This window comes from Eubalaena glacialis, chromosome 14, assembly GCF_028564815.1.
Source record: "Eubalaena glacialis isolate mEubGla1 chromosome 14, mEubGla1.1.hap2.+ XY, whole genome shotgun sequence".
Classification (NCBI taxonomy): Eukaryota; Metazoa; Chordata; class Mammalia; order Artiodactyla; family Balaenidae; genus Eubalaena; species Eubalaena glacialis.
This window is the reverse complement of record NC_083729.1, coordinates 69,778,762-69,806,737: the sequence shown is the minus strand read 5'-3', so window position 1 is coordinate 69,806,737 and position 27,976 is coordinate 69,778,762.

The following is a 27,976-nucleotide window of genomic DNA, read 5'->3' as shown; positions in this document are numbered from 1 at the left end:
TTTTATGGTCAGCCTCAGAACTGTCATGGTGCTGGTGGGTGTGTCATTTAGCTTGCTGATGTATTACAATGAGCATATACTGAGGCTCAAGGTCTAGTGGAAGTCAATCATCCACCATCTTGGACCTATTTGGTTCTAACCAGTTTATGTTGTGTCCTCAATGGCTGTCATTCTTTTAAAAGTTTTGCCCTGCCCCCTTCTTGTCTCAAAAAGATATATTTGAAACCTAGAAAGACACAGTAAAAAAAATAAATACAAGTTTTATAGCTATTTCATAGCTTTTAGTGGGGTGGAAATTTGAAAACAACAGTGGGGCACACAGTTTTCAGAAAATCATATTTCTGATAGGTCTTACAATTATTCAAATGTAAGACAGAGTTTAAAATCAGAAAAAAATCTCTAAATGCTGTCTAGAAGTGCAATTGCTCAGGGTAATAATATAAATTGTTGTAAATGCAGAGTTGCAACCCTGTAAACTCTTTTCCCTTCAGAGAAGTGTTTCTTTTCAAGCCACTGGTAAGACTGCATTGTGCAAAGAGATTGAGGTTTGTTAAACCAGAGGGCTGTGTGTGCCCCTGTGTGCATGTGTGTGTGTCCCACATGCATGCATGTATGTGATGATATGGCCTACTTTAACTAGTTCCTACAAAAAAATAGAAGGTGACTGAGAAGACTAAAGAAAAGATGTACAAGTTTTTCTACTTTTTCCTGGAAAAAGGATTTTAAAAACTAACCAACCAAACAAACAGAAATGACCTGGCAGGGCTTCCCTGGTGGTGCAGTGGTTGAGAATCTGCCTGCTAATGAAGGGGACACGGGTTCGAGCCCTGGTCTGGGAAGATCCCACATGCCACGGAGCAACTAGGCCCGTGAGCCACAACTACTGAGCCTGCGCGTCTGGAGCCTGTGCTCCACAACAAGAGAGGCTGCGATAGTGAGAGGCCCGCACACCACGATGAAGAGTGGCCCCCGCTTGCCACAACTAGAGAAAGCCCGCGCACAGAAACGAAGACCCAACACAACCAAAAAAAAAATTAATTAATTAAAAAAAAAAAAAAGCTCTTTAAAAAAAAAAAAAAAACCTGGCAGAGTGGAATAAAACCAGCAATATCCTGTCAACTACAATTGGCACTCACCATTGCCACTTGCCATCTACCTCTACAAGGATTAAATCATGTGCTGCTGCACCTGCTCATTTTCAACACCCCTCTGAAAGGAGTTCAGTGTGGAGAGCTGAAATGAGGCACTCTGTGCTCTGGGAAAAACTGGCAGAACAGGTCTTCAGATAGTTAGATATTTTCAGGAGCCAATTTTATGAGCCCAATTCGTGTATCTCCTCATATCTAGAAAAACACAAAAGTATTTCATGGTGACATCTGCTCCTCATGACTAGCAGTAACCTTCATGAGACTAGCAGAAACTTTCTATGAAAAAAAATATGTGCTTGATTGCATGTATTCCCCCTTCACCAAAATCACATATATACTGACCTTCTCCCCTACCTCTTTGGAGCAGTTACTCAGAGCTATCTGAAATGCTGTCTCCTGGGTGGCAGTCTTCATTTTCCTCAAATAAAACTTAACTTGCAACTCTCATGTTATGCCTTTTTGTAAGTCGACAATCCTTTATTTGGAATAAAAAGATAACAAACACAGACTTTGTAAAATGTATTTAGGCTGGACAATTTTGTTCTGATATGTCCATTTTGTTGAGCCTGTATTCAAAGGAACAAAACATGCTCAAAGTCAGTCTTTTATGGAGGGTATCAGGGAAGAAGAAACTTTACCCTTCTAGGTTCTTCTGACTGGTCTAAGAATTAAATTGACATGAGACAGATTAACAGGAGAAAATCAAACAAAAGTCTAATAACATCTTAATAGGAGAGACCATGGAAAACTGATTAACTCACCAAAATGGCTGAAGCTCCACCTTAAATACCATCTTCAGCTAAAAACAAAAGGGAATGTTGGGAGTAGTGGTTTGGGACTTCAAAGAGGAGGAAGGCAATTCATAGGGAGATGGAAAAGCAAAGGACTGTTAAACAAATGTTTTCTGGGTCATAAAGTCAATAATAAAGTCAATGAGACAGAGTGGCTTCTGATCTCTATGCCCTGCAGAGTTTCCCTCACCACACCTAGCTCATATTCTTTGCAAATATATCTGGAAATAACTCTATTCCAGGAATAGGCCCTTTACCTAAAATTTTTAGGCAGCTAAGGTGAAGGTCGAATTTCTTCCTGAGTCTTTTGGGCCTCTGTTGTTTCAGCTGGAAGTGATCTGCATGCCAAAGAGATATTTTGGGAGAGGTGAATTTTTCCTCCCTACACAGTAATCTATCTTAACATGACATGGAAGGGAGTTGGCATTTGGGAGAAAAGCCCTACAATGAGGAAGGAAAGCATCTTATTGGTGCCCCAAATGTATCATTACATGTTTTTGGACTTAAAGAGGATCTAATGGCAGACATATATTACTTTTTGTGTTTATCACACCTACGTGTTATTTTGAGTTTTTGTTAAAGTCTCATCAAAGATTACAGTCTGATCACAGCTGTCTTGTGGGAACTGAGGTTACCTGGAGCAGAGATAAAAACTAGAGTAACCATTCTCTAGGGATAGAATATTGGTCCTGCTGATGGCTTAAGATAAGTAAATATACTCCAAACACAGGGAGGTGGAGCAGGTGGAGATGAGCAAATGCACACCATTTGATAAAAGAGGTCCAGGCAATTACACAGGCTAGCACCCGAATTCTTTGAAACAAAGCTTCCCAATGATAAGGGATGTAGGAAAGTCTGAAGCATTCTATTTTAGGGAGCTCCTTAAGCATACTTTTGCATAAGTTAGTGAAGTCTAAAGATATTTTTAATTTTACAGTGCTTTATTCAGGCTTCCTCTCATCTCTCCTATGACTTTGATATCACAGTGGGCAACTTTGGTGCTAGTAATGATGATGTGGACAAAAAATGCCACCTGCCATTGCAGAAAACAAAAGATGTTACCATCCTCAAGCCATTGGCCACCACAGGGGGCCTCTGATGGTTTACCCTGAGAGGAATTCAGGATGGAGAAAAACAGGATACTGTCCTTAGATGGTTAAGATGCATATCAAAAAAAAAAATAATTTCAATGAGCCCAGATTCTTGCATCTCCCCATATATAGAAAAGCACTAAATTCATTAACTTGAGATGTCTGTTTTTGTGCTTAACAGTAATCTTTTGGTGTTTGACTACATGGTTTTTGTTTCAGCAGAAACTCCTATATATCCTGGCTCCTCCCTTGTATCTTTGGAAGAGTTCCTCAGAGTTCTCTGAGAGGCTGCCTCCTGCACTGTAGTCCTCAGTAAGATCCTGGATAAATCATGACATGCAACTTTTAGGTTGTAAGTTTTTCTAATTATTCTGACACTTTTTAAAATAGTAAGACTTTATTCAGGACTACTGCTATTGCAACATTCCTTATTAGGAAGAGAGATAGGGCTCAGCTCCAAATACAGCAAAGACAGCTGGGGATTTATAGCCTGAGATCAGAATGAGGGAGTTGGTTGATAGTAGATTACTAAGAGGAGCCATCAAGGGTAGGGGGTTTCTCGCTAAATAGATCTAACAGAATTCTGGCTAAAGGTATGCCAGGTGATTGGATATCAAGGGTGTGGGTATACTTACTAAATTGACTTAGCAGGATTCTAACTACAATTGGGTTATGTAGGTCTGGCAAAGATAGGGACAAGGTCAAGGCCTAGTCAGAAGGGCACTCAGAGATGCCTAACTAAAGTTTGGTCAAGGAGAGAGTTTTTGTCACCACACATTACAGTTATCTGATATGACATATAGTCAACATTATTTAGTCAATATTATTACCTTACAGGATCATTCTTTGGATAAAATGAGATGATAATGTATGCAATAACTTAGTAAGTGCACACATATTTTTTGTCTTCCCCTCTTACTGAAGTTCAAAAAGGAGTAAATGTAGTACTACTCCTAAGCAAACATCCTTTCTCTTATTTTGATTTTCCTCAATCTCCTCACTTTTTTTTTTTAAATAAGCTAAGACCTCAGTTTTGAATTTTTTTTTTTAACTTATTTATTTATTTATTTTTGGCTGTGTTGGGTCTTCGTTTCTGTGCGAGGGCTTTCTCTAGTTGCGGCAAGCGGGGGCCACTCTTCATCGGTGCGCGGGCCTCTCACTATCGCGGCCTCTTGTTGTGGAGCACAGGCTCCAGACACGCAGGCTCAATAGTTGTGGCTCACGGGCCTAGTTGCTCCGCTGCACGTGGGATCCTCCCAGACCAGGGCTCGAACCCGTGTCCCCTGCATTGGCAGGCAGATTCTCAACCACTGTGCCACCACGGAAGCCCCCAATCTCCTCACTTTTAATTAGCATTCTACTGTTACCCTAATTCAACAAAGATTTGTTGTCTGCTATGTGTCTAATGTTAATTAAAAATGTTTATCAGATTAGCATTCTATATCCAGCTGTTTAAAATGAACAACAAATTTTCCAAAATGGATATCAGGATATGGAATCCCAGAGAAAATTTTGTCTTTGTTTTTGTTTTTTTAATTTTGAATCTATTTAATGAAGACTCCCTAAAGGTATACAGAGTAAATAAAATATTCTTATACTTTTAGTGAATTGTCCTTTATTTGCCCATACAACAAAATAACTTGAGCAGATGACATATGCCAGGAACTGAGCACTGGGAAGAAGTGAGAAATTATCACACTGTCAATGTCCATTTTATATTTCATATTTCTCAGCTTCCTCATTTCTGCACACTGGTTCCCTATATGCTTTTACTCCTGGATTAGTAACCACTAATTCTTTGAATCTCCTCCCATTAAGAGGAGGAATCTCTTTCTCCATTCCTTAAATCTGGTCTGGCCTTGTGACTTTTTCTAACAGAATGTGGCAGATGTGGTGCTATACATCTTCCAAGTCTAGGCCTTAAAGGATTATTTGGCTTCTGTTCTCACTTTTGCTGCCCTGGAACAGGAAAGAAAGAAAGACTGAGCTATAAGAGGAAGAGACCAGTTGAGCAGAAACAAACTGTGTCAGCTCAGGTGTCTTAAACCTAACAGGTTCCAGCCAATCTGATAGGTGATTGTAGCCACCTGAGTGACCCAAAGAGCAGTCAACAGAAGTCCCCAGCTGAATGCTGAATGCAACCCAAAATGCTGATCTACAAAACCATAAAATAGAATATAGTTGTTTTAAGGTGCTAAGTTATAGGGTATTTTGTTATGCAGATAATAAATGACTAGTATAACTCTTAAGAAGCTAGTACTTGTGTCCCTTTGTCAGTGGACCACACTCAGACTGCTGCTTTACCTGCATGAATGGAGCATCAGAACTGCCTCTGCCAATATAGCCCTTGACCAATGACTGACAAGTGTGAGAAGGTATGACCTACATCTTCTCCTGAGCCTGACTATAGAACAGAGCTAAAGTCACCCTCTATAGGAACTTGCTAAATACTAGACCCCTTCTTGGCCTCCCCTCCATCTCTTCTAAGTTTATTCCTCATTCCCCTACTGGTTTTACCTGGGGCTGTTTCCTAAATAAATACTTTTACAGAAAACATTGTCTTGGAGTCTGCATCTGAGAAATGCAACTCAATTTAATACTACTACCTAAGAAGTAGTCCTAGGAAGCAGACCTTAAGGATAGAACTGTTATTGGATCACTCCCTAGCCAGATGGCAACTGGGAACCCATTTTTGTTAGTAAACAGAGATTGCTAATATGAGGCATGCATGCATTACAATTGACTTTATGGTGAATGGGTTGGGATATAGATTGAAGGAGATGCACTGGCCTACATAATATATTTGATGTTTAAGAGATATGGAGAAATGGTAATCATAAGGAATGTAGAGTTGATTCTTTGTTGTTAAGCTCCATTCATGACTGAGGAGTGAAAATAGCAAGCTCAGTTCAATCAATTAATTACCAACTCAGAGCATTACATGAATCTCAGAAGGCTTCCATAATAGCATTTAAAGAGATTCTCTTGACCTATACCCAGAGGGCAAACTATGTTTGATATCAGTTCCAGGACTTAATGGTTTGAGTAGAAGAGCTTCAAAAGAGTCTATACTCTGATACTTTGCAAGCCTCTTAATTTTAGTTGAGAATCAGAGCCCCAAAAGGGAAAGTGTGAACCCTGAAACTTAGAACAGAAATATTCAGGTGGATACCGTTAAGAACATTGAGGACTCTATAGAAAATTTGGAATATAAAATCTTTTAGTTATGCTAGATTATAAAAAGGACTAAATAGCCTATTCTGACTGAAAAGTAATCAAATTATGGAAATAAATAATTGAGTAGGAGGTATTCTCTTTGTGTTTTATTTTTCCAAGCCTTAATTATACCACTTAATTCCAGTGATTCATTGAATAATACTAGACATGGATATGTATAATATTTTAGTGTGTTTAGCAAGTTCTACTTTATGAAACTTCTAATTATAATCTCAACGATTTTCCCCTTTTTTTCTCCTATTTCTCTGATGTATTTCCTTTACCTATCAGTACATTCATTGAAGGTAGTTTAACATGGCCTCATTTGGCAATAATCTGTTTCCTTTTTCAGATGTTATCATGTAAATAAATAGATTAGCATGTCTGTAGCTTGTTTTATGCATGTCCTCAAAATTTGAGAAACAGTTTGAAGATTAATGTTCAATGTTAAGTGAATGCTATTTGGCAGTCTTTGTGCCTTAATTAACTAAATAATCATTCCATAATGCTATCAAAGTAATTAAATTAGACTTTTATACCTATCTTAATATCCATTGATTTTGACATATTTTCAGCCACTTTCAGAGACACTGAAGGACCCAATTACTTAAAATATTTTGTATAGAGAGAAGTGATAAAGATGGTGGAGTAGGAGGATGCTGAGCTCACCTCCCTCCATGAACACATCAAAAATACAACTATGGGGGTGTGGTGGTGTGATGAATTGGGAGATTGGGATTGACATATATACACTAATATGTATAAAATGGATAACTAATAAGAACCTGCTGTATAAAAAATAAAATAAAATTCAAAAATTCAAAAAATATATATATATATATTAAAAAAAAAATACAACAGCATGTGGAAAAACTCTTGTTGAAAACAAACTGGAGACTGGCAGAAAGACTCTTCTACAAAGAAAGCTATAAAGAAAAACCCACATGGAATCAGGTAGGAAGGGAAGAGAAGCAATCTGTTTGGCATCCACAATCCTGGCAGAGGTCTCAGAAGAAGAGGGAAATATCATGGGCTCAGGTATACTCCTGGAGAGTGAGAAGTTCAAGCCGTATATAAGTCACCCCAGTCCCAGGGTCTGACACCAGAAAGATGAGTTCTCTTAGATGGTTGAAAACCACTGGGGCTTACCAGAGGGTTGTAAGAAACTGAGGCTCCATTCTTATAGAGGAAAGAGAGACAGATCAGACCCAACCCTGCCTCTGACCAGGGCAGAAGAAGCCATTACCAGTGCACACAACCTTACCCACATTTAGGAATAGTGAAACTAGCTCCCAGGGTGGAGATCAATATTGCCAGCAGGAGCAAAACCAGCTCAGCACTGTGGAACCAAATCCCTCCAGCTCCAACACCACTCAACACAACCAAGGTGTGCACAACAAAGAAAAAGTAAAACCGGCACAGAAATATAGCCTCAAGCCCTCAGGCCCCTGCCACTACCCCAAACCAAGGCAGAGACTGCAATCACACATAGAGAAACTCAACTTCCTCAGGGCTTCTCCTGCAGCATCTTGGGTCCCAATCCCACTTATGATAGAGTGATGACTGCTATGAGCATAGGAAAAGCACTAGCTCACACGTGGTTCTGGTTCCAACCCCTCCGTCTTTAGCCCTACCTCTTACCAAGGAGGGGGCTGCAAGCACTTCCCAGGGAAAGATATTACCCATACTCACTTCAGATCCAGCTGTCCCACCAAAGCCATTAGGCACACACAGACTGCATAAGGATGGTCCCACACAAGGAAACAACTTCAAGACTGAGATAGGTAACTGCTCACCTAATTTCATAGAGGCAGAGAAAGTTAAGAAAAATGAGAAGACAGAGGAATATGTTTCAAGCAAAAACAAGAAAAGCCCTTGGGAAAAACAAAAACCCTAATGAAACAAAGATAAATAATATGCCAGATAAAGAATTAAAAGCAACAGTAATAAGAATCCTAACTGAACTTGGGAAAAGAATAATGAACACAGTGAGAATATTAACAAAGAAATAGAAAATATAAAAAAGAACTTATCAGAGCTGATGAATACAATAACTGAAATGAAAAAATACCCTAGAGGAATATAACAGCTGATTAGGTGATAGAGAAGAATGTATAAGTGATCTGGAAGATAGAATAATAGAAATTACCAAAAAAAATTTTTTTTAAATGAGGATAGTTTAAGGGATCCGTATAACAACATCAAGTGTACTAACATTTCCATTATAGGGGTTTCAGAAAGAGAAGAGAGAGAGAAAAAAAGGAAGAAAATATATTTGATAAAATTATGGATGAAAACTTTCTGAAGCTGATGAAGAAAACAGATTTCCAGGTACAGAATGCACAGAGAGTCCCAAACAAAATGAATCCAAACAGACCTACACCAATGTATATCATAATTAAAATGGCAAAAGTTAAAGAAAAAAGAGAATTTTAAGGACAGCAACAGAAAAACAAAGGGTCACATAAAAAGAAACTCCCATAAATCTATCAGCTGATTTTTTTGCCAAAACTTTGCAGGAAAGAAGGGAATGGCATGATATATATAAAGTGCTGAAATGGAAAAAAAACAAACCAAACCAAAACAAAAAACTCAACGTAGGATACTCTGCCCAGCAAGGTTATCATTCAGAACTGAAGGAGAGATAAAGAGCTTCTCAGACAGGCAAAAACTAAGAGTTCATCACTATTAAACCAACCTTACAAGAAGTATTAAAGGGTCTTCTTTAAGTGAAAAAGAAAAACTACAATAGAAATAAGAAATTATAGAAGAGGAAAAATCCTACTAGTAAAGACAAATATATAGTAAAGTCTATGAATCAACCACTTAAATAAGCTAGTATGAAAGTTAAAAGACAAAAATTGTAAAGTCAACTATATCTAAAATAAACAGTTAAGGATAAGCAGGAAGATGTAAAACATGACATCAAAAACACAAAACGTGGGGGAGGGGAGTAAAAAATGTAGAACTTTTAGAATAAGTTTCAACTTAAATGACTATCAATTTAAAACAAGTACACGTTGTTATAAGTCAACATATATGAACTCCATGATAAACACAAATCAAAAACCTACAATACGTACACATAAACTAGAGAGAAAGGAAAACAAGCATTACACAAAGAAAATCATCAAACCACAATGTAAGAGACTAAAAGAAGATGAAAAGAACAGAGAAGAACTACAAAACAACCAGAAAACAAGTAACAAAATAGCACTTACACATAACTACCAACAATCACTTGAAATGTCAATGGACGAAGTGTTCTAAGCACAAGACATAGGTGGCTGATTGGATTAAAGGAAAAGCCCCAACTATATGCTACCAAGAAGAGAATCACTTCAGAGCTAAAGACACTCACAGACTGAAAGCAAGGGGATGGGAAAAAATAATCTATGCAAGTGGAAACAAAAAGAAAACTGGGGTCCCAATACACATATCAGACAAAGTAGATTTTAAAACAAGTTCTATAATAAAAGATGAACAAGGACACTAAATAATGATAAAGGGATCAATACAAGAACAGGCTATATCATTCATAAACATATATGCACCCAATATTTGCACCATGCACCATGCACCATGCACCATGATTAAGAGGGATTTATTTCAGTGATGCAAGGATGGTTCAAAATCCACAAGTCAATCAATGTGATACACCATGTTAACCAAATGGAGGAAAAAAATTGTATGACAATCTCAATAAATGCAGAAGAAAACATTTGATAAAATTCAAAATCCATTAATGGTGAAAATTTTTATCAAAGTTGGTATAGAGGGAACATATGTCAACATAATAGAGGCCATTTATGACAAACCCACAGCTAACATCATACTAAATGGTGAAAAGCTGAGAGCTTTTCCTGTAAAATCAGGAATAAGACAAGGATGTGCACTTTCACTACTTCTATTCAACATAATATTGGAAGTACTAGCCACAGAAATCAAACACTTCCAAATTGGAAAAAAAGAAATAAAACTCTTACTATTTGCAGATGAGATGATACTATGTATAAAGAAAACCTTAAACTCTCCACCAAAAATATTAGAACTAATAAGTAAATTCAGTAAAGTTGCAGGATACAAGCTTAATATGCAGAAACACGTGCTTTTCTATACATTAAAAATGAACTCTAAGAAAGAGAAAGTAAGCAAAAATAATCCTATTTATAACAAGCAAAAATAATAAAATAGCTAGTAATAAACTTAACCAAGAATGTGAAATATCTATACTCTGGAAACTATAAGACATTGATGATGGAAATTGAAGATGATACAAATAAGTGGAAAGATAGTTTGTGTTCATAGATTGGAAGAATTGATATTATTAAATTCCCATACTACCCAAAGTAATCTAGAGATTCTATGCAATCCCTATCAAAACACCCATGACATTTTTCACATAAGTGGAAAAATAATCCTATAATTTATATAGAATCAGAAAAGACCCCAAGTAGCTAAAACAACCTTGAGAAAAAGGAGGAAAACTGGAGGTATCAAGTTCCCTGAATTTAGACTATAGTATAAAGCTACAGTAATCAACACAGTATGGTACTGGCACAAAAACAGATATATAGGTCAATGAAGCAGCATAGACAGCCCAGAAGTGAATGCATGCTTATATGGTCATTAATATAATAAAGAGATAAGACTATACAATGAAGAAAGACAGTCTCTTCAAGAATTGGTGCTGGGAAAATTGGACAGTTACATGCAAGACAATCAATCTGGACTACTTTTTCACACCATATGAAAAAATACATTCAAAATAGATTGAAGACTTAAATGTAAGACCTGAAGCCACAAACCTTCTAGGAGAAAAGATAAGCAAAACACTCTGATATAAGCCTTGGCAATATCTTTTTGGATCTCTCTCCTCAGTCAAGAGAAACAAAAGCAAAAATAAACAAATGTGATCTAATTAAACTTAAAAGCTTTCACACAGAAAGGAAACCAACAACAAAATAAAAACACAGCCTACTGAATGAAAGAAAATTTTGCAAATATTATGTCTGATAAGAGGTTAATATGGAAAATATATAAACAGCACTTACAACTCAATAACAAAAAAACAAAAAACTTAATTAAAAAATGAGCAGAAGACCTGAATAGATATTTTTCCAAAGATGATGTACAGATGGCCAACAGACACATGAAAAGTTGCTCAACATCACTAATCATCTTGGGAATGCAAATGAAAACTAACTACAATGAGATATCACCCCACACCTGTCAGAATGGTTATCATCAAAAAGTCAACAAATAACAAATGTTGGCAAGAATTTGGAGAAAGAAAACCTAGTACACTGTTGGTGAGGATGTAAATTGATGCAGCCACTGTGGAAAACAGTATGTAGGTTCCTCAAAAAAGTTAAAAATAGAAGCATTATATAATTCAGCAATTCCACTCCTGGGTATATATCTGAAGAAAATAAAGACACTAATTTGGAAAGATACATGCACCACATGTTCATAGCAGCCTTATTTACAATAGCCAAGATATGGAATCAACCTAAGTCTCCATCCAGAGATGAATGGATAATGACGATGTGAGATACACACACACACACACACACACACACACACACACACACACAGTGGAATATTACTCAGGCATAAAAAAATGAAATTTTGTCATTTGAAACAACATGGATGGACCTGGAGGGTATCATGCTTAGTGGAGTAAGTCAGACAGAGAAAGACTAATACTGTATGTTTTCACTTATATATGGAATCTAAAAAATAAAACAAGTGAACAAATATAACAAAACAGAAAGAAGCTCCAATATATAGAGAACAAACTACTGGTTATCAGTGGGGAGGGGAAACATGGATGTAGGGGTTTCACAGGGGCAAACTATTAGGTATAAAATTTAAAAAGTACAAGGAAGTAATGTACAGCACAGGAAATATAGCCAATATTTTATAATTACTTTAAATGGAGTATAAGATATTAACACATTGAATCATTATGTTGCACACCCAAAGTAATGTAATACTGTAAATCACGTATATTTCAATTTAAAATATTTTCATAATTCAATTTATTAAAATTAAGATTGAATGACAATGCATAGACATTCTAAAAATTAATCTTAAAACTGATAATATTTCAATTTCAAACTCCAAAATTTGTGTCTGTAATAAAAAGGCAATAATCACCAAGAACACTTTTTAAAAGAATAATGATGGGGTTAATATGTGAAATTAATAATCACAATTCTTTTCTTCTTTAATTTTTAAATTTTATTTTATTTACTTTTTTATACAGAAGGTTCTTATTAGTCATCCATTTTATACACATTAGTGTATACATGTCAATCCCAATCTCCCAATTCATCACACCACACCCCCACCACCTGCCGCTTTCCCCCTTTGGTGTCCATAATTTTGTCCTCTATATCAGTATCTCAACCTGCAAACCGGTTCATCTGTACCATTTTTCTAGGTTTCACATATATGTGTTAATATACGATATTTGTTTTTCTCTTTCTGACTTACTTCACTTTGTATGACAGTCTCTAGATCCATCCACGTCTCTACAAATGACCCAATTTCGTTCCTTTTTGGGGCTGAGTAATATTCCATTGTATAGAGGTACCACATCTTTATCCATTTGTCTGTCGATGGGCATTTAGGTTGCTTACATGACCTGGCTATTGTAAATAGTGCTGCCATGAACATTGGGGTGCATGTGTCTTTTTGAATTATGTTTTTCTCTAGGTATATGCCCAGTAGTGGATTGCTGGGTCACACGGTAATTCTATTTTTAGTTTCTTAAGGAACCTCCATACTGTTCCCCATAGTGGCTGTATCAATTTACATTCCTACCAACAGTGCAAGAGGGTTCCCTTTTCTCCACACCCTCTCCAGCACTTGTTGTTTGTAGATTTACTGATGCCCATTCTAACTGGTGTGAGGTGATACCTCATTGTAGTTTGATTTGCATTTCTATAATAATTAGTGATGTTGAGCAGCTTTTCATGTGCTTCTTGTCCACCTGTATGTCTACTTTGGAGAAATGTCTATTTAAAATGATCCCTTGATCATTTTTTGATTGGGTTGTTTGTTTTTTTACTATTGAGCTGCATGAGCTGTTTATATATTTTGGAGATTAATCCTTTGTCTGTTGATTCATTGGCAAATATTTTCTCCCATTCTGAGGGTTGTCTTTTCATCTTGTTTATGGTTTCCTTTGCTGTGCAAGAGCTTTTAAGTTTCATTAGGTCCCAATTGTTTATTTTGTTTTTATTTCCATTACCCTAGGAGGGGATCAAAAAAGATCTTGCTGTGATTTATGTCACAGTGTTCTTCCTAAGTTTCTTCTAAGAGTTTTATAGTGTCCAGTCTTACATTTTGGTCTCTAATCCATTTTCTGTTTATTTTTGTTTATGGTGTTATGGATTGTTCTAATTTCAGTCTTTTCCATGCAGCTGTCCAGTTTTCCCAGCACCACTTATTAAAGAGACTGTCTTCTCTCCATTGTATATCCTTGCCTCCTTTGTCATAGATTAGTTGACCATAGGTGCATGGGTTTATCTCTAGGCTTTCTATCTTGTTCCATTGATCTATATTTCTGTTTTTGTGCCAGTACCATATTGTCTTGATTACTGTAGCTTTGTAGTATAGTCTGAAGTCAAGGAGTCTGATTCCTCCAGCTCCGTTTTTTCCCTCAAGACTGCTTTGGCTATTCGGGGTCTTTTGTGTCTCCATACAAATTTTAAGATTTTTTGTTCTAGTTCTGTAAAATATGCCATTGGTAATTTGATAGGGATTGCATTGAATCTGTAGATTGCTTTGGGTAGTAGAGTCATTTTCACAATATTGATTCTTCCAACCCAAAAACATGGTATATCTCTCCATCTGTTGGTATCATCTTTAATTTCTTTCATCAGTGTCTTATAGTTTTGTGAATATAGGTCTTTTGTCTCCCTTCGTAGGTTTATTCCTAGGTATTTTATTCTTTTTGTTGCAGTGGTAAATGGGAGTCTTTCCTCAATTTCTCTTTCAGATTTTTCATCATTAGTGTATAGGAACACAAGAGATTTCTGTGCATTAATTTTGTATCCTGAAACTTTACCAAATTCATTGATTAGCTCTAGAAGTTTTCTAGTAGCATCTTTAGGATTCTCTATGTATAGTATCATGTCATCTGCAAACAGTGACAGTTTTATTTCTGCGTTTCCAATTTGTATTCTTTTTATTTCTTTTTATTCTCTGATTGCCAAGGCTAGGACTTCCAAAACTATGTTGAATAATAGTGGTGAGAGTGGACATCCTTGTCTCGTTCCTGATCTTAGAGGAAATGCTTTCAGTTTTTCACCACTGAGAATGATGTTTGCTGTGAGTTTGTCATATATGGCCTTTATTATGTTGAGATAGGTTCCCTCTACGCCCATTTTCTGGAGCGTTTTTATCATAAATGGGTGTTGAATTTTGTCAAAAACCTTTTTCTGCATCTATTGAGATGATCAAGTGGTTTTTATTCTTCAATTTGTTACTATGGTGTATCACATTGATTGATTTGCATCTATTGAAGAATCCTTGCATCCCTGGGATAAATCCCACCTGATCATGGTGTATGATCCTTTTAATGTGCTGTTGGATTCTGTTTTCTAGTATTTTGTTGAGGATTTTTCATCTATATTCATCAGTGATATTGGTCTGTAATTTTCTTTTTTTTGTAGAATCTTTGTCTGGTTTTGGTATCAGGGTGATGGTGGCCTCATAGAATGAGTTTGGGAGTGTTCCTTCCTCTGCAAATTTTTGGAAGAGTTTGAGAAGAATTGGTGTTAGCTCTTCTCTAAATGTTTGATAGAATTCACCTGTGAAGTCTTCTGGTCCTGGACTTTGTTTGTTGGAAGATGTTTAATCACAGTTTCAATTTCAGTGCTTGTGATTGGTCTGTTCATATTTTCTATTTCTTCCTGGTTCAGTCTTGGAAGATTATACCTTTCTAAGAATTTGTCCATTTCTTCCAGGTTGTCCATTTTATTGGCATAGAGTTGCTTGTAGTAGTCTCTTAGGATGCTTTGTATTTCTGCGGTGCCTGTCATAACTTCTCCTTTTTCATACCTAATTTTATTGATATGAGTCCTCTCCCTCTTTTTCTGATGAGACTAGCTAATGGTTTATCAATTTTGTTTATCTTCTCAAAGAACCAGCTTTTAGTTGTATTGATCTTTGCTATTGTTTTCTTTTTTTCTATTTCATTTATTTCTGCTCTGATCTTTATGATTTCTTTCCTTCTGCTAACTTTGGGTTTTGTTTGTTCTTCTTTCTCTAGTTTCTTTAGGTGTAAGGTTAGATTGTTTACTTGAGATTTTTCTTGTTTCTTTAGGTAGTCTTGTATAGCTATAAACTTCCCTCTTAGAACTGCTTTTGCTGCATCCCATAGGTTTTGCGTTGTCGTGTTTTCATTGTCATTTGTCTCTAGGTATTTTTTGATTTCCTCTTTGATTTCTTCAGTGATCTCTTGGTTATTTAGTAACGTATTGTTTAGCCTCCATGTGTTGGTGTTTTTTCCTTTTTTTCCCCTGTCATTCATTTCTAATCTCATAACGTTGTGGTCAGAAAAGATGCTTGATATGATTTCAATTTTCTTAAATTTACTGAGGCTTGATTTGTGACCCAAGATGTGATCTATCCTGGAGAATGTTCCGTGCACACTTGAGAAGAACGTGTAATCTGCTGTTTTTGGATGGAATGTTCTATAAATATCAATTAAATCTATCTGGTCTATTGTGTCATTTAAAGCTTCTGTTTCCTTATTTATTTTCATTTTGGATGATCTGTCCATTGGTGTAAGTGAGGTGTTAAAGTCCCCCACTATTATTGTGTTACTGTCAATTTCTTCTTTTATAGCTGTTAGCAGTTGCCTTATGTAATGAGGTGCTCCTATGTTGGGTGCATATATATTTATAATTGTTATATCTTCTTCTTGGATTGATCCCTTGATCATTATGTAGTGTCCTCCCTTGTCTCTTGTAACATTCTTTATTTTAAGGTCTATTTTTTCTGATATGAGTATTGCTACTCCAGCTTTCTTTTGATTTCCATTTGCATGGAACATCTTTTTCCATCCCCTCACTTTCAGTGCGTATGTGTCCCTAGATCTGCAGTGGGTCTCTTGTAGACATTATATATACAGCTCTTCTTTTTGTATCCATGCAGTGAGCCTGTGTCTTTTGGTTGGAACATTTATTCCATTCACATTTAAGGTAATTATCATATGTATGTTCTTATTATCATTTTCTTAATGGTTTTGGGTTTGTTTTTGTAGGTCCTTTTCTTCTCTTGTGTTTCCCACTTAAAGAAGTTCCTTTAGCATTTGTTGTAGAGCTGGTTTTGTGGTGCTGAATTCTCTTAGCTTTTGCTTGTTTGTAAAGCTTTTGATTTCTCCATTGAATCTGAATGAGATCCTTGCCGGGTAGAGTAATCTTGGTTGTAGGTTCTTCCCTTTCATCACTTTAAGTATATCATGCCACTCCCTTTTGGCTTGTAGAGTTTCTGCTGATAAATCAGCTGTCAACCTCATGGGAGTTCCCTTGTATGTTATTTGTCATTTTTCCCTTGCTGCTTTCAATAATTTTTCTTTGTCTTTAATTTTTGTCAATTTGATTACTATGTGTCTCAGTGTGTTTCTCCTTGGTTTATCCTGTATGGGACTCTCTGCACTTCTTGGACTTGGGTGGTTATTTCCTTTCCCATGTTAGGGAAGTTTTCAACTATAATCTCTTCAAATATTTAATATTTTCTCAGGTCCTTTCTATCTCTCTTCTTCCTCTGGCACCCCTATAATGAGAATGTTGTTGTGTTTAATGTTGTCCCAGAGGTCTCTTAGGCTGTCTTCATTTCTTTTCATTCTTTTCTCTTTATTCTGTTCTGCAGCAGTGAATTCCATCATTCTGTCTTCCAGGTCACTTATCCGTTCTTCTGCTTCACTTATTCTGCTCTTGATTCCTTCTTGTGTATTTTTCATTTCAATTATTGTATTGTTCATCTCTGTTTGTTTGTTCTTTAATTCTTCTAGGTCTTTGTTGAACATTTCTTTCATCTTCTTGATCTTTTCCTCCATTCTTTTTCCGACATCCTGGATCATCTTCACTATCATTATTCTTAATTCTTTTTCTGGAAGGTTGCCTATCTCCACTTCATTTAGTTGTTTTTGTGGGGTTTTATCTTGTTCCTTCATCTGGTACATAGCCCTCTGCCTTTTCATCTTTTCTATCTTTCTGTGAATGTGGTTTTTCTTCCACAGGCTGCAGGATTGTAGTTCTTCTTGCTTCTGCTGTCTGTCTTGTGGTGGATGAGGCTATCGAAGAGGATTGTGGAAGTTTCCTGTTGGGAGGGACTGGTGGTGGGTAGAGCTGGCTGTTGCTCTGGTGGGCAGAGCTCAGTAAAACTTTAATTCACTTGTCTGCTGATGGGTTGGGCTGGGTCCCCTCCCTGTTGCTTGTTTGACTTGAGGCCACCCACCACTGGAGCCTACCCAGGCTCTTTGGTGGGGTTAATGGCAGACTCTGGGAAGGTTCACGTCAAGGTGTACTTCCCAGAACTTCTGCCACCAGTGTCCTTGTCTTCACGGGGGGACAGAACCACCCCCGCCTCTGCAGGAGACCCTCCAACACTAGAAGGTAGGTCTGGTTTAGTCTCTACGGGGTCACTGCTCCTTCCCCTGTTTCCCGATGCTCACATTACTTTGTGTGTGCCCTCCAAGAGTGGAGTCCTTGTTTCCCCCAGTCCTGTCAAAGTCCTGCAATCAAATCCTGCTAGTCTTCAAAGTCTGACTCTCTAGGAATTCCTCCTCTTATTGCTGGACCCCCAGGTTTGGAAGCCTGACATGGGGCTCAGAACCTTCACTCCAGTGGGTGGACTTCTGTGGTATAAATGTTCTCCAGTCTGTGAGTCACCCACCCAGCAGTTATGGGATTTGATTTTATTGTGATTGTGCCCCTCCTACCATCTCATTGTGGCTTCTCCTTTGTCTTTTGATGTTGGGTATCTTTTTTGGTGAGTTCCAGTGTCCTCCTGTCGAAGATTGTTCAGCAGTTAGTTGTGATTCCAGTTTTCTCACAAGAGGGAGTGAGAGCACGTCCTTCTACTCTGCCATCTTGAACCAATCTTCCATGAATTTCTAAGGAGAATGCAATTCAGCTAGACCTATTTAATCAGCATCTATTTTGTGTCAGGCTGTTTACTAGGCATTTTACGTTTATATATTCTGCTTAAGGAAGACAAAAAAATTCCAGTTGAAGCTGATGTTTTCTTTCTCCAAGAGGTTAAAAGAGCCAGCTGTTGATCTTAGGCACATTATCTTATTTCAATAAGCCAATAATCACAGTCCTAAAAACCGTATGCTTCTGGTGCCCAAAGAGATCAATGAGATGAAAAGAATAAAAAATTAGAAAAAAATACGTTTGTGTGTGTGTGTGTCACAATTTCATTGCACTGTAAGATATTAACCAGTTTTGTATATAATTCTGCCATCTTATTACAGCATCCTTTTTCTAATGACTCTTTATGCTGTTAGCTTAAAGAAAAACATACAACCTAAAAGTTGTGAGTTAAGTTTTATTCAGGGTCCTCCTGATGACTATAGCTTGGGAGACAACTTCTCAGTAGCTCTGAGAAGCTGTTCCAAAGAGGTAGAGGAGGAATCAGTAAATACATATATATTTTTTGACTAGGAAATACATGTAGTCAATCATACATCTTGGTAAAAGATTACTGCTAATCACAAAGAATAGGTATGTCAAGTTAATTGTATTAGTGCTTTTCTATGTTTGGGAAGATGCAAGAATCTGGGTTTCATTGGGTTAATATGTATCTTAGCTCTCTAAGTGCCCCTATATCCAAAGCACAGAATGCTTCATTTCTGTTTTTTCCATCCTGAATTCCCCTTAGGTCATACTGTTGTTGGGCAAGTGCAGTGGGTGTGATTTTAACCCTTTGTGTAAATGAATGATGAAGGAAAATCTTTGCTCTTTTTGTTTATAATACTAAACACCTATTCTTTGAACCAGCCTTACCATTTTGCTGGTTGTCTCAATAATTATTAAACAAATATTTGAAATGGGCTCGCTCCATATTTATAATAAGAGTCTTGTTTTTAACTTTTAAAATTCTATTTTGACACTAGGTGTATTTTCAGAACAGTGAGGAGACTAGGCCGGTGAGAGCTTAAAGAGGAGGAGGAAGCAGGCAATGACATCAGAGAGTTATCAGAGGAGGAGAGAGGAGCAGATTGTGAAGGACTTTGTTGACTTTGGAAGATTTTGTACTTTTATTCTAAAGGATGTGGAAAGCCATGGAAAAGTTTTGAACAAAGTTATGCTAACGTCATGCTAGGTTGGGTTTTATGGCATAGTTTTTATATACAACAACCCAAAGGCACAAACCATAAAGGAAGAAATATGCCATTTTAACTACATAAAAATTAAGGTCTTCAGTGGGCAAAATGTCATAAACGGTGTTTAAAGGCAGACATTATGCAACAGATTTTAAATGTGCCTGCACAGTTTGGCTTACCCAGGTGCTTTCCTATGATTGCCGTAAGAAGATCACACCCAGGCTCTGGGTGCTGAGTTCCAGTGATCCCAGAATGATAAAGACCCAGAAGAAAATTTGAATCTAAATAGCTTTCTGTGGAGGAGAATAGCCCAGCTAAGTCCAACTGAGTGACAGCTGATGCATGATCTGTAAATGAGGAAAATAAATACTTGCTATTTTAAGTATCTGAGATTTTTAAGTTTTTTGTTATACAGCTTTTCCACATCAGAACAAATACATGCTAAATTCTCAAAGTGTTAAATGAAAGAGACATAGAGCTGTATCTTCACAAGCCCTCTCCAAAGTGCAGCCCTCAATTTTACTGCTACAACGATATGGAGAAGAGGAGGAAGCAACCTCAAGAGATTGGAACTCCTAAGGAAAAAAAGCTTTATTTCCATAATGATGCCCCAATAAATTCCCATTAATAATGATATTATTTAACATCTATTTAAGACACACTATTTTCCAGAAGTTATTTTCAGCTGGTAGCATGGGATTAAAAAGAACAGACTCTAAAGCAAACTATCTAAGATCAAATTTCATCTCTGTTTATTAGTTATACAGGCTAGGTAGTTAACATTTCTGTGCATCAGCTTCCTCATGTGTAAAATTTGGATGAGAGATTATAGTTCTTATCATGGGACTGTTTTGAGGGTTACATGAATTAATATACATAAGATACATAGAACAATGGCACATAGTGGTAATTATTATTACTATTATTGTTATTATTATTATATGTATAGATTTGTTTAATCTTTAAAACAACCCAATGAGGTAGTTACAATTATTCTTGTTGTCTAAGCTTGCTTTGAATGGAAAAGTAGCATAACAAAGGAGTTAAAGGTAAGAGTTTTAGTACTAACCTTTCTCTCTATCACTTGCTTGATTGTGGTCTCTTGCAAAATACTTAAACTCACTGTGCCTAAAGTTTTTTTTTTTTTTTTAGTCTTTAAAATAGGTATCACAATAATAATACCTGTCTCCAGAGATAATAAATGTTTGTGTATTGCAGGGCGGCTGGGAGAAAGTTTTGTGGTGGTGAGAAAGTCCTTAAAGGAGCTCCCCAAAACCCCTAAACCTTAAAGTATATATATACCTGTTGCAGAAGAAATTTAAATAATAAACATACCAATTGAAAAATAGACAAATGCATGAACTGGCAATTGACAAAACAAGAAAATAATATGACCAATAAACCTTTAAAAATTTAAGCTCAATATTTTAATATGCAATTTAGAATAAGATTTTATTTGGCAATTATCAAATTGGAACAGGCTTTAAAACTGATTCTGTCAGCACAGATAAGCTGTGATAGAAATATCTTCTCTTATATTGCTGGCAGGGGAGGGGAAGTATGGGTTAGGGGGAGTGTAAATTGAGACAACCTTTCTGCAAGGAAAGTTTGTAATATGTATCATAGGTTTAGATCATAATACCAAAAAATCCCATCAACATATAAGTGGATAGATAAATTTTGGCATAGTCATACAAAGGAATGTCATTCAGTAATTTAAAAATATACATATATGTGTGTGTGTATATATATATATATATATATATATATATATATATATATATATATATATATATATCAACCTGGATGAAGCTCAAAAACACACTGAGTGAAGAAGCCAGAAAGAGTCATACATCTCATATGATTCAATGTGTATAAAGTTCAGTGCAGTCAAATAAAAGCTATGGTGACAAAATGAAAATGGTAATGTACTCTGGCGGGTTTGTGGGGACTTGGCAAAGTAGGTGGTACAGGGGATTTCATTGGAAAGGAAAACAAGAAAACATTCTGGGGGATGGAATAGTCTATATTTTGCCACAGGCACTTTTAAAGTCCTCACTATATACATTTGTCAAATCACTTATAATTTTATCACATGTATATTTATCTCAGTTTTAAAAGAAAAAGAACAGGGGTCTTAAAAAGATTTATACAGCATGCCTCAGCAATTTCAATACTGGGAGTTTATATTAAGTGTTAAAAATGTGTCATACTAGACCTTAAGAGACATCTCACCCAAGAAGATATACAGATGGCAAATAAACATATGAAAAGATACTCCACATCATATGTTATCAGAGAAACAAATTAAAACAATGAGATACCATTAAAAAACCATTAGAATGGCTAAAATCCAAAACTGACAGCACCAAATGTTTGCAAGGTTGTGGAGCAACAGAAACTCTCATTCATTGCTGGTGGAATGAAAAATGACAGTTTGGTGGACAGTGTGGCAGTTAAAAAAAAACAAAAACAAAAAACTAAACATATCTAACCATATGATGCAGCAAGTGAGTTCCTTGGTATTTACCCAAAGGAGTTGAGAACTTATGTCTACACAAAAACCTGCATGTGGATGTTTATGGCAGCTTTATTCAAAACTGCCAAAACCCAGAAGCAGTAGATGAATGGGTAAATAAACAGTGATACATATAGACAATGAACTATTATTTAGCACAAAAATGATATGAGCTATCAAGCCTTAAAAAGAGATGAAGGAAACTTAAATGCTTTGAATTATACCATTAAGTGTACATTTAATTGTACATTTTCACATACTAAGTGAAAGAAACCAATCCTCAAAGGCTACATGCTATATCATTCCAACTATATGACATCCTGGAAAAGACAAAACTATAAAGACAGTAAAAGATCAGTGGTTACCAGGAGTTGGGGTGGGGGGAAGGAATAAATAGAGCACAGAGGATTCTTAAGGCAGTGAAAATACTCTGTATGATACTACAATGATCGTGTAACTGAGCAGGACCCTATGGGGTCTTCCCAGGGAGACTGTTCCTTCATATCCTCTGCTTTATCTCCTCTCTGAAGTGCTTAGTTAATAGTATCTGAATCACATTTCCTGAGTTGTTCTACAGATGTGAAAACCCCCACCAAATGGAAGTTGTTAATTACTTGATGACCATGAGCATGTAGCCTCCAGGCCTCCAGGAGCCTAAGGATTGATAACGTTAACCTCTGTGACACTGTCTTGTTTCCTCACCACCAAACAATCAGAAAATTGTGCACAAGCTGATCACATACCCTGCAGCTCCCTCCCTCACCTGGCCTTTAAAAGTGCTTTGCTGAAACCCATTGGGAAGTTCAGAGATTTGGGGGCATGAGCCACTTGTCTCCTTGCATGGCTCTGCAATAAAACTTTCTCTGCTCCAAACTCTGATGTTTCAGTATTATTTGGCCTCCGAGTGCTTTGGGCACAGGAACTTCCGTTCAATAATAACTAGGTGTCATTATACATTTGTCTAAACCTATAGCATGTACAATACCAAGAGTGAACCCTAAAGTAACTATGGACTTTGGGTGATTATGATGTGTCAGTTTAGGTTCATCCTTGGTAACAAATATACTACTTAGGTAGGGGTTATTGACAGTGGGGGAGGCAATACATACATAAGCCAGGGGATATAAAGGAAAACTCAATTTTGTTGTGAACCTAAACCTGCTCTTAAAAAGCCTTTTTAAAATGTATATACTAATAATTATTGAGGATAAACAAGCATACATATCTAACTGCATGTTGCATGGTAAACTATTCAAACCAGGAAACTGGAGAACACCCTTCTCTCATTTATAGACATAATTTCACAGTATCCTAAAACAGTTTAACTTGAATAACAAAATAATGCCCTAAAGATTTTTGGTTTGTGTTTTTTCTAGCTAATTATTTTAGAATATCTTTGACATTTCTCCAACATTTTCCTTCTTTTCTAAAGCACATTAAGGCTCTTTGATAAAACCAAGATCTTCCAGAATATGTAAACTTAAATAGCCTAGAATCTTCAAAAATAAAATGCCCAGTGAAACTACTCTCTATGATACTGTAATGATGTATATCGGTCATATAATTGTTTAAATACATAGAATGTACAATACCAAGAGTGAAACAATGTAAACTATGGGTGGTAATAATGTGTCAATGTAGGATCATCAATTATTAAAAAATAAGTACTACTCTGGTGGGGGACGTTTATAATGGCAGAGGTTATGCACATGTGGTGATAAAGTATATATGGAAAATATCTATACCTTTGGCTCAATTTTGCTGTGATTCTAAAACTACTCTAAAAATGAAGTTTATTAATTTTTAAAATTAAAAATAAAGTAAAATACCTATCTTAACTCCAAAGAGTGGGATAGTAGGAAATGTTTAGAATTTGAATAGACTACTTAGAGTTCATATCACCAAAAAGGCAAGTTCTGGAAAGATAAAATAGCAAAATTTTTTGGCTAAACACTAGGAGGAAAGAGATTTCTGTGATCTCCATAAACTGTAATCTCCATATGCTCCCTTAGGCAAGTTTTGTTTGCTCACTCCTTTGTAACTGAGAGGCAACATTGTGTCTGTTTCTACTTTTCATTGGTTATCTAGGGCTCAAAAGGCCATAATATCTAGGGGGAAAATGTTGTACCGGTAAATATGTATGAAAATATTTATTTTATCATTGTCTAAAGCAATTAAACATTTGAAGAAGTCTAAACATCTGTAACACTGTGATAATTTTCTTAATAAATTGTGGTCCATGAAATTAAATATCATGGAAACACACACTTGGAAAACAACCCCAGTTTGTGCCCTACTAATAATGTGACCTTGAAAAAAATCTAAGCCTCAGTTTCCCCAGATGTAAAATGGGGACATTAATAATTCCTATGTCAAAGAGTCATTGAAAAAATAGAATTAGTTAACATTTACAAAGAAATTAGAACAATGTTCAGCAAAGAGAAAAATCTATTTAAGCATTACTTATCATTATTTTAGAAATTTATTTTATAAGAAATAACATATGAATAGAGAGAAAAAGAAATACAGAAATACATTAACATTTTCACATTGCTTTTGGGTAGAATGTTTAATAGTGATCCTTAATTCCCTCTTTATTTCTATCACTATTTTTAAATGTTTTTAACCACAAACATTTATTGGGGAACAAAAAAGGTAAGATTAAAAAATTATTTTCACAATTATTTCTTACACTAATAATATGGTTTTATATGTTCTGGGAAAGAAAATAAATTCAAATACTGTAAATCATAAATGATGTTAATATTGAATAGACAGATGAAGAAAATCAGACTATATCTTGGAAACCAAGAACTTTGCTTCCAACTCTGTCTTGGGATATTCTGTAACATTTATTTTTCTAAGCTTTTAAAAAAACTTTTGGCCTTAACTGACTGTTATTATATAAGTAGGCATTCATTCAATGAAAATTTGTTGAATGTCTACTTGAAAGACAATGTGAATGTTACAAACATGAAACACAACAACTTTTTCCTTTCTTATAATTAAGTAATAACTTTATGTGTACTAAACAGTCTCCATAGGATCCAATGGAAAGTATGCATACACATTTCTCTCAGTTATAGTAATATATCTATGAAAAGATCTAATCTTGTATTTAACAAATATTTAGTATACATTTGACCCTCAAACAGAAGGAGAGTGGTTGGGGTGCTGACCCTCCGTGCAGTCAAAAATCCAATTATAACTTATAGTTGGCCTTCTGTATCCTTGGTTCCACACACAAGAATTAAAACCAACCTCGATAGTGTATTTACTATGTGCATACAAGTGGACCCACATGCAGTTCAAACTCCTGCTGTTCAAGTGTCAACTGTATATCTACTGGGCTCAAGGCACTGTAGTAGACACTAGGAAGACAATGGAATAGAACAGACATGATTCAAGCTCCCATAAAGTTTACAGGTACAGGGGAGAGCCAACATCAAGCAAATGAAGAGAAAAAACATTTTGTAATTACAAATTGTGGTATATGTTATGAAGGAAAAGAACAGGGTGCACTAAAAGAATGAAACAATTTTGGGAGAAAAATGATATGTAGGGATTAACCAGGTGAAGTTAGTAGGGAAAGTATTCCAGGAAGAAAAAAAAAACCAAAATACAGCATGATGTATTTGAAGAACTAAAAGAAGTAGAGTATAGCTAAGTATAGTTAAGTTGGAGATAGGCATTAGATGAAATGGAGATGTAAGTGCAAATCTGTTTCACAAAGGGGCTTTAGATAAGACTTGATGATGAAGTTAATGCTGAGGAGGAACAAAAATGTCCAGAATGGCAGCTATATGTCTTGAATAATTGAAATGATGGTGATGCAATTAACTGAGATGAGAAAAACTGGACAAGGACAAATTTCAGGGATGAGATTAAGAATTCAATTAAGACAAACTAAATAGGCAATTAGAAACACAAGACTACATCTCCAGGTGAGATCTGAGCTAGAAACATAAATTACATAGGATATTATAATAGAATTGAAAGTCATATCATGAACTCCAAAATCATCCCCCAGGTCCCAGAATTACTGACTAGAATATAGAGAATGCTTCTTAGAAAATGAAAGTAGTTACCTTGTCTTGTCAACTTAAAGGACTTATTTTCTCTATTCACCTGATATTTTTGTTTCCCAAAACAGATTGCAAGTAATATGTATAGATCATGTGTGTTGGGCACAGTTTGTGCTGAGCCAAAGGCACCAGAGCTCCTATCAGATTCATTGTCATTAAAAACTCAAACAGCATAAGATTGTAAGTATTTATTCTGTCAATAACAGGAAAATGCTGAATGAAAATAAAAACTAACATAAAAATAGAATCAGAGAACGTTTTGTAAAGGACAAATAATGTCTATTAGTGTGTCAAGAATGATTATATAAACCCTATTACAAGTCAAAGAATATAGTTCTATTATGGCTGGTCTGTTATGACTCCACTACCCAGATATTTAAATTTTACCTTCTCCTTCATGATATCTGTTGTTATACTCGATAACTAGCAGTAAAGATGTTAATAAGTATAGTCAAAGTACATCACTTAGTGTATCTGGAAATTTAGTGCAGAGAATAGTGAGAAACTTGGGGTTTTCAGATTTCAGAAAATGCCTAACAATTTGACTATGTGGACCAATTCTAATTATATTCTAATAAGGCTAAATTTAAGGCTTAGCATTTTATAATGCTACATGATTCTTATTGTGGATTATATATTTTCCCTCCATCATCTCTTAGGTTAATTGTGTTGCCAAGAATGTCAGTTTTAAAACTGTAAAGGGATATTTGTCATTAGAAAATATACTAGTCAATTATGTCAGAGATCTTCCGTTCAACCTTGCCTATCAATGTGTACATCTTGACACAAGTCCATTTCTCTGTCACAATATATTGTAGCCATTTTATCCATGACAAAGGAGCTCAAAAAGACTCTGGTTGGCTGAACAAATACAATTTCCCATGTCAAGGGTTTACAATTTCATTATAAAAATTAACTTCTGGCTGACTCTAGCTAGATGCTCTCAGAATCAGAAAGACTTACCATTTATGGGTACTTATCATTTTAAATACATTAATTTTACAAAATTTCAAATTGACCAAAGTCAGGATAGTAGTTCATATAATAGAATTTGCAAAGTTGTTCTAATTAATATTCTTTCTGGATAATTTTGTCATCCTCACAGTGATGTGAGATAATATTGCCCAACTCTAATAGGCACTAAATATCAAGGTAATGTGAATGAAACAAGGATGGATTCTGGGGAATTCTAGGGAAACAAAACAATGGGGAGTGGGGCTGGTAAATGGGATCAAAAAGAACAAATAGTAAAACAGAGCTTCAAGGAAGAAAAGTAATATAAATCCACAGTTCATACTTGTATAGATACCAGTATAATGTAGGTGTGAATACCAGTTAAATTTTTAATCACTAAACACTCAATTAAATACCTTGGGCAGGGAGAGTTTACTTTAGGCCAAATGTGATAGTCCTGTTCCCTTTGGCTAAGAATTGGTTTGGCATGGGCATATGATAAAACGTTGACCAATGAAATGTGAGGTTGTCTGCTAGAGGGATTCTGGGAAGACTTTTCTCACTTTAAAAAAGAGAAATCAAATGGGATCATTTTGCCTGTAAGTTTGCCACCTATTGATAATGTCTGGAATTTCAACAACAATGTTGGAATCCTGAAGGAGCCCACTCAAGAACTAACATGCTAAAGATTGTCGAGAAGAAAGAGAAATAGTCAACGAATCATAATGACATAACTATGCCATTGAGTTAGCCAGACCTGGATCTACCTTTGATATGTGAACCCACAATACTGTCTGTTATGTGAGATAATAAATGTCCTTA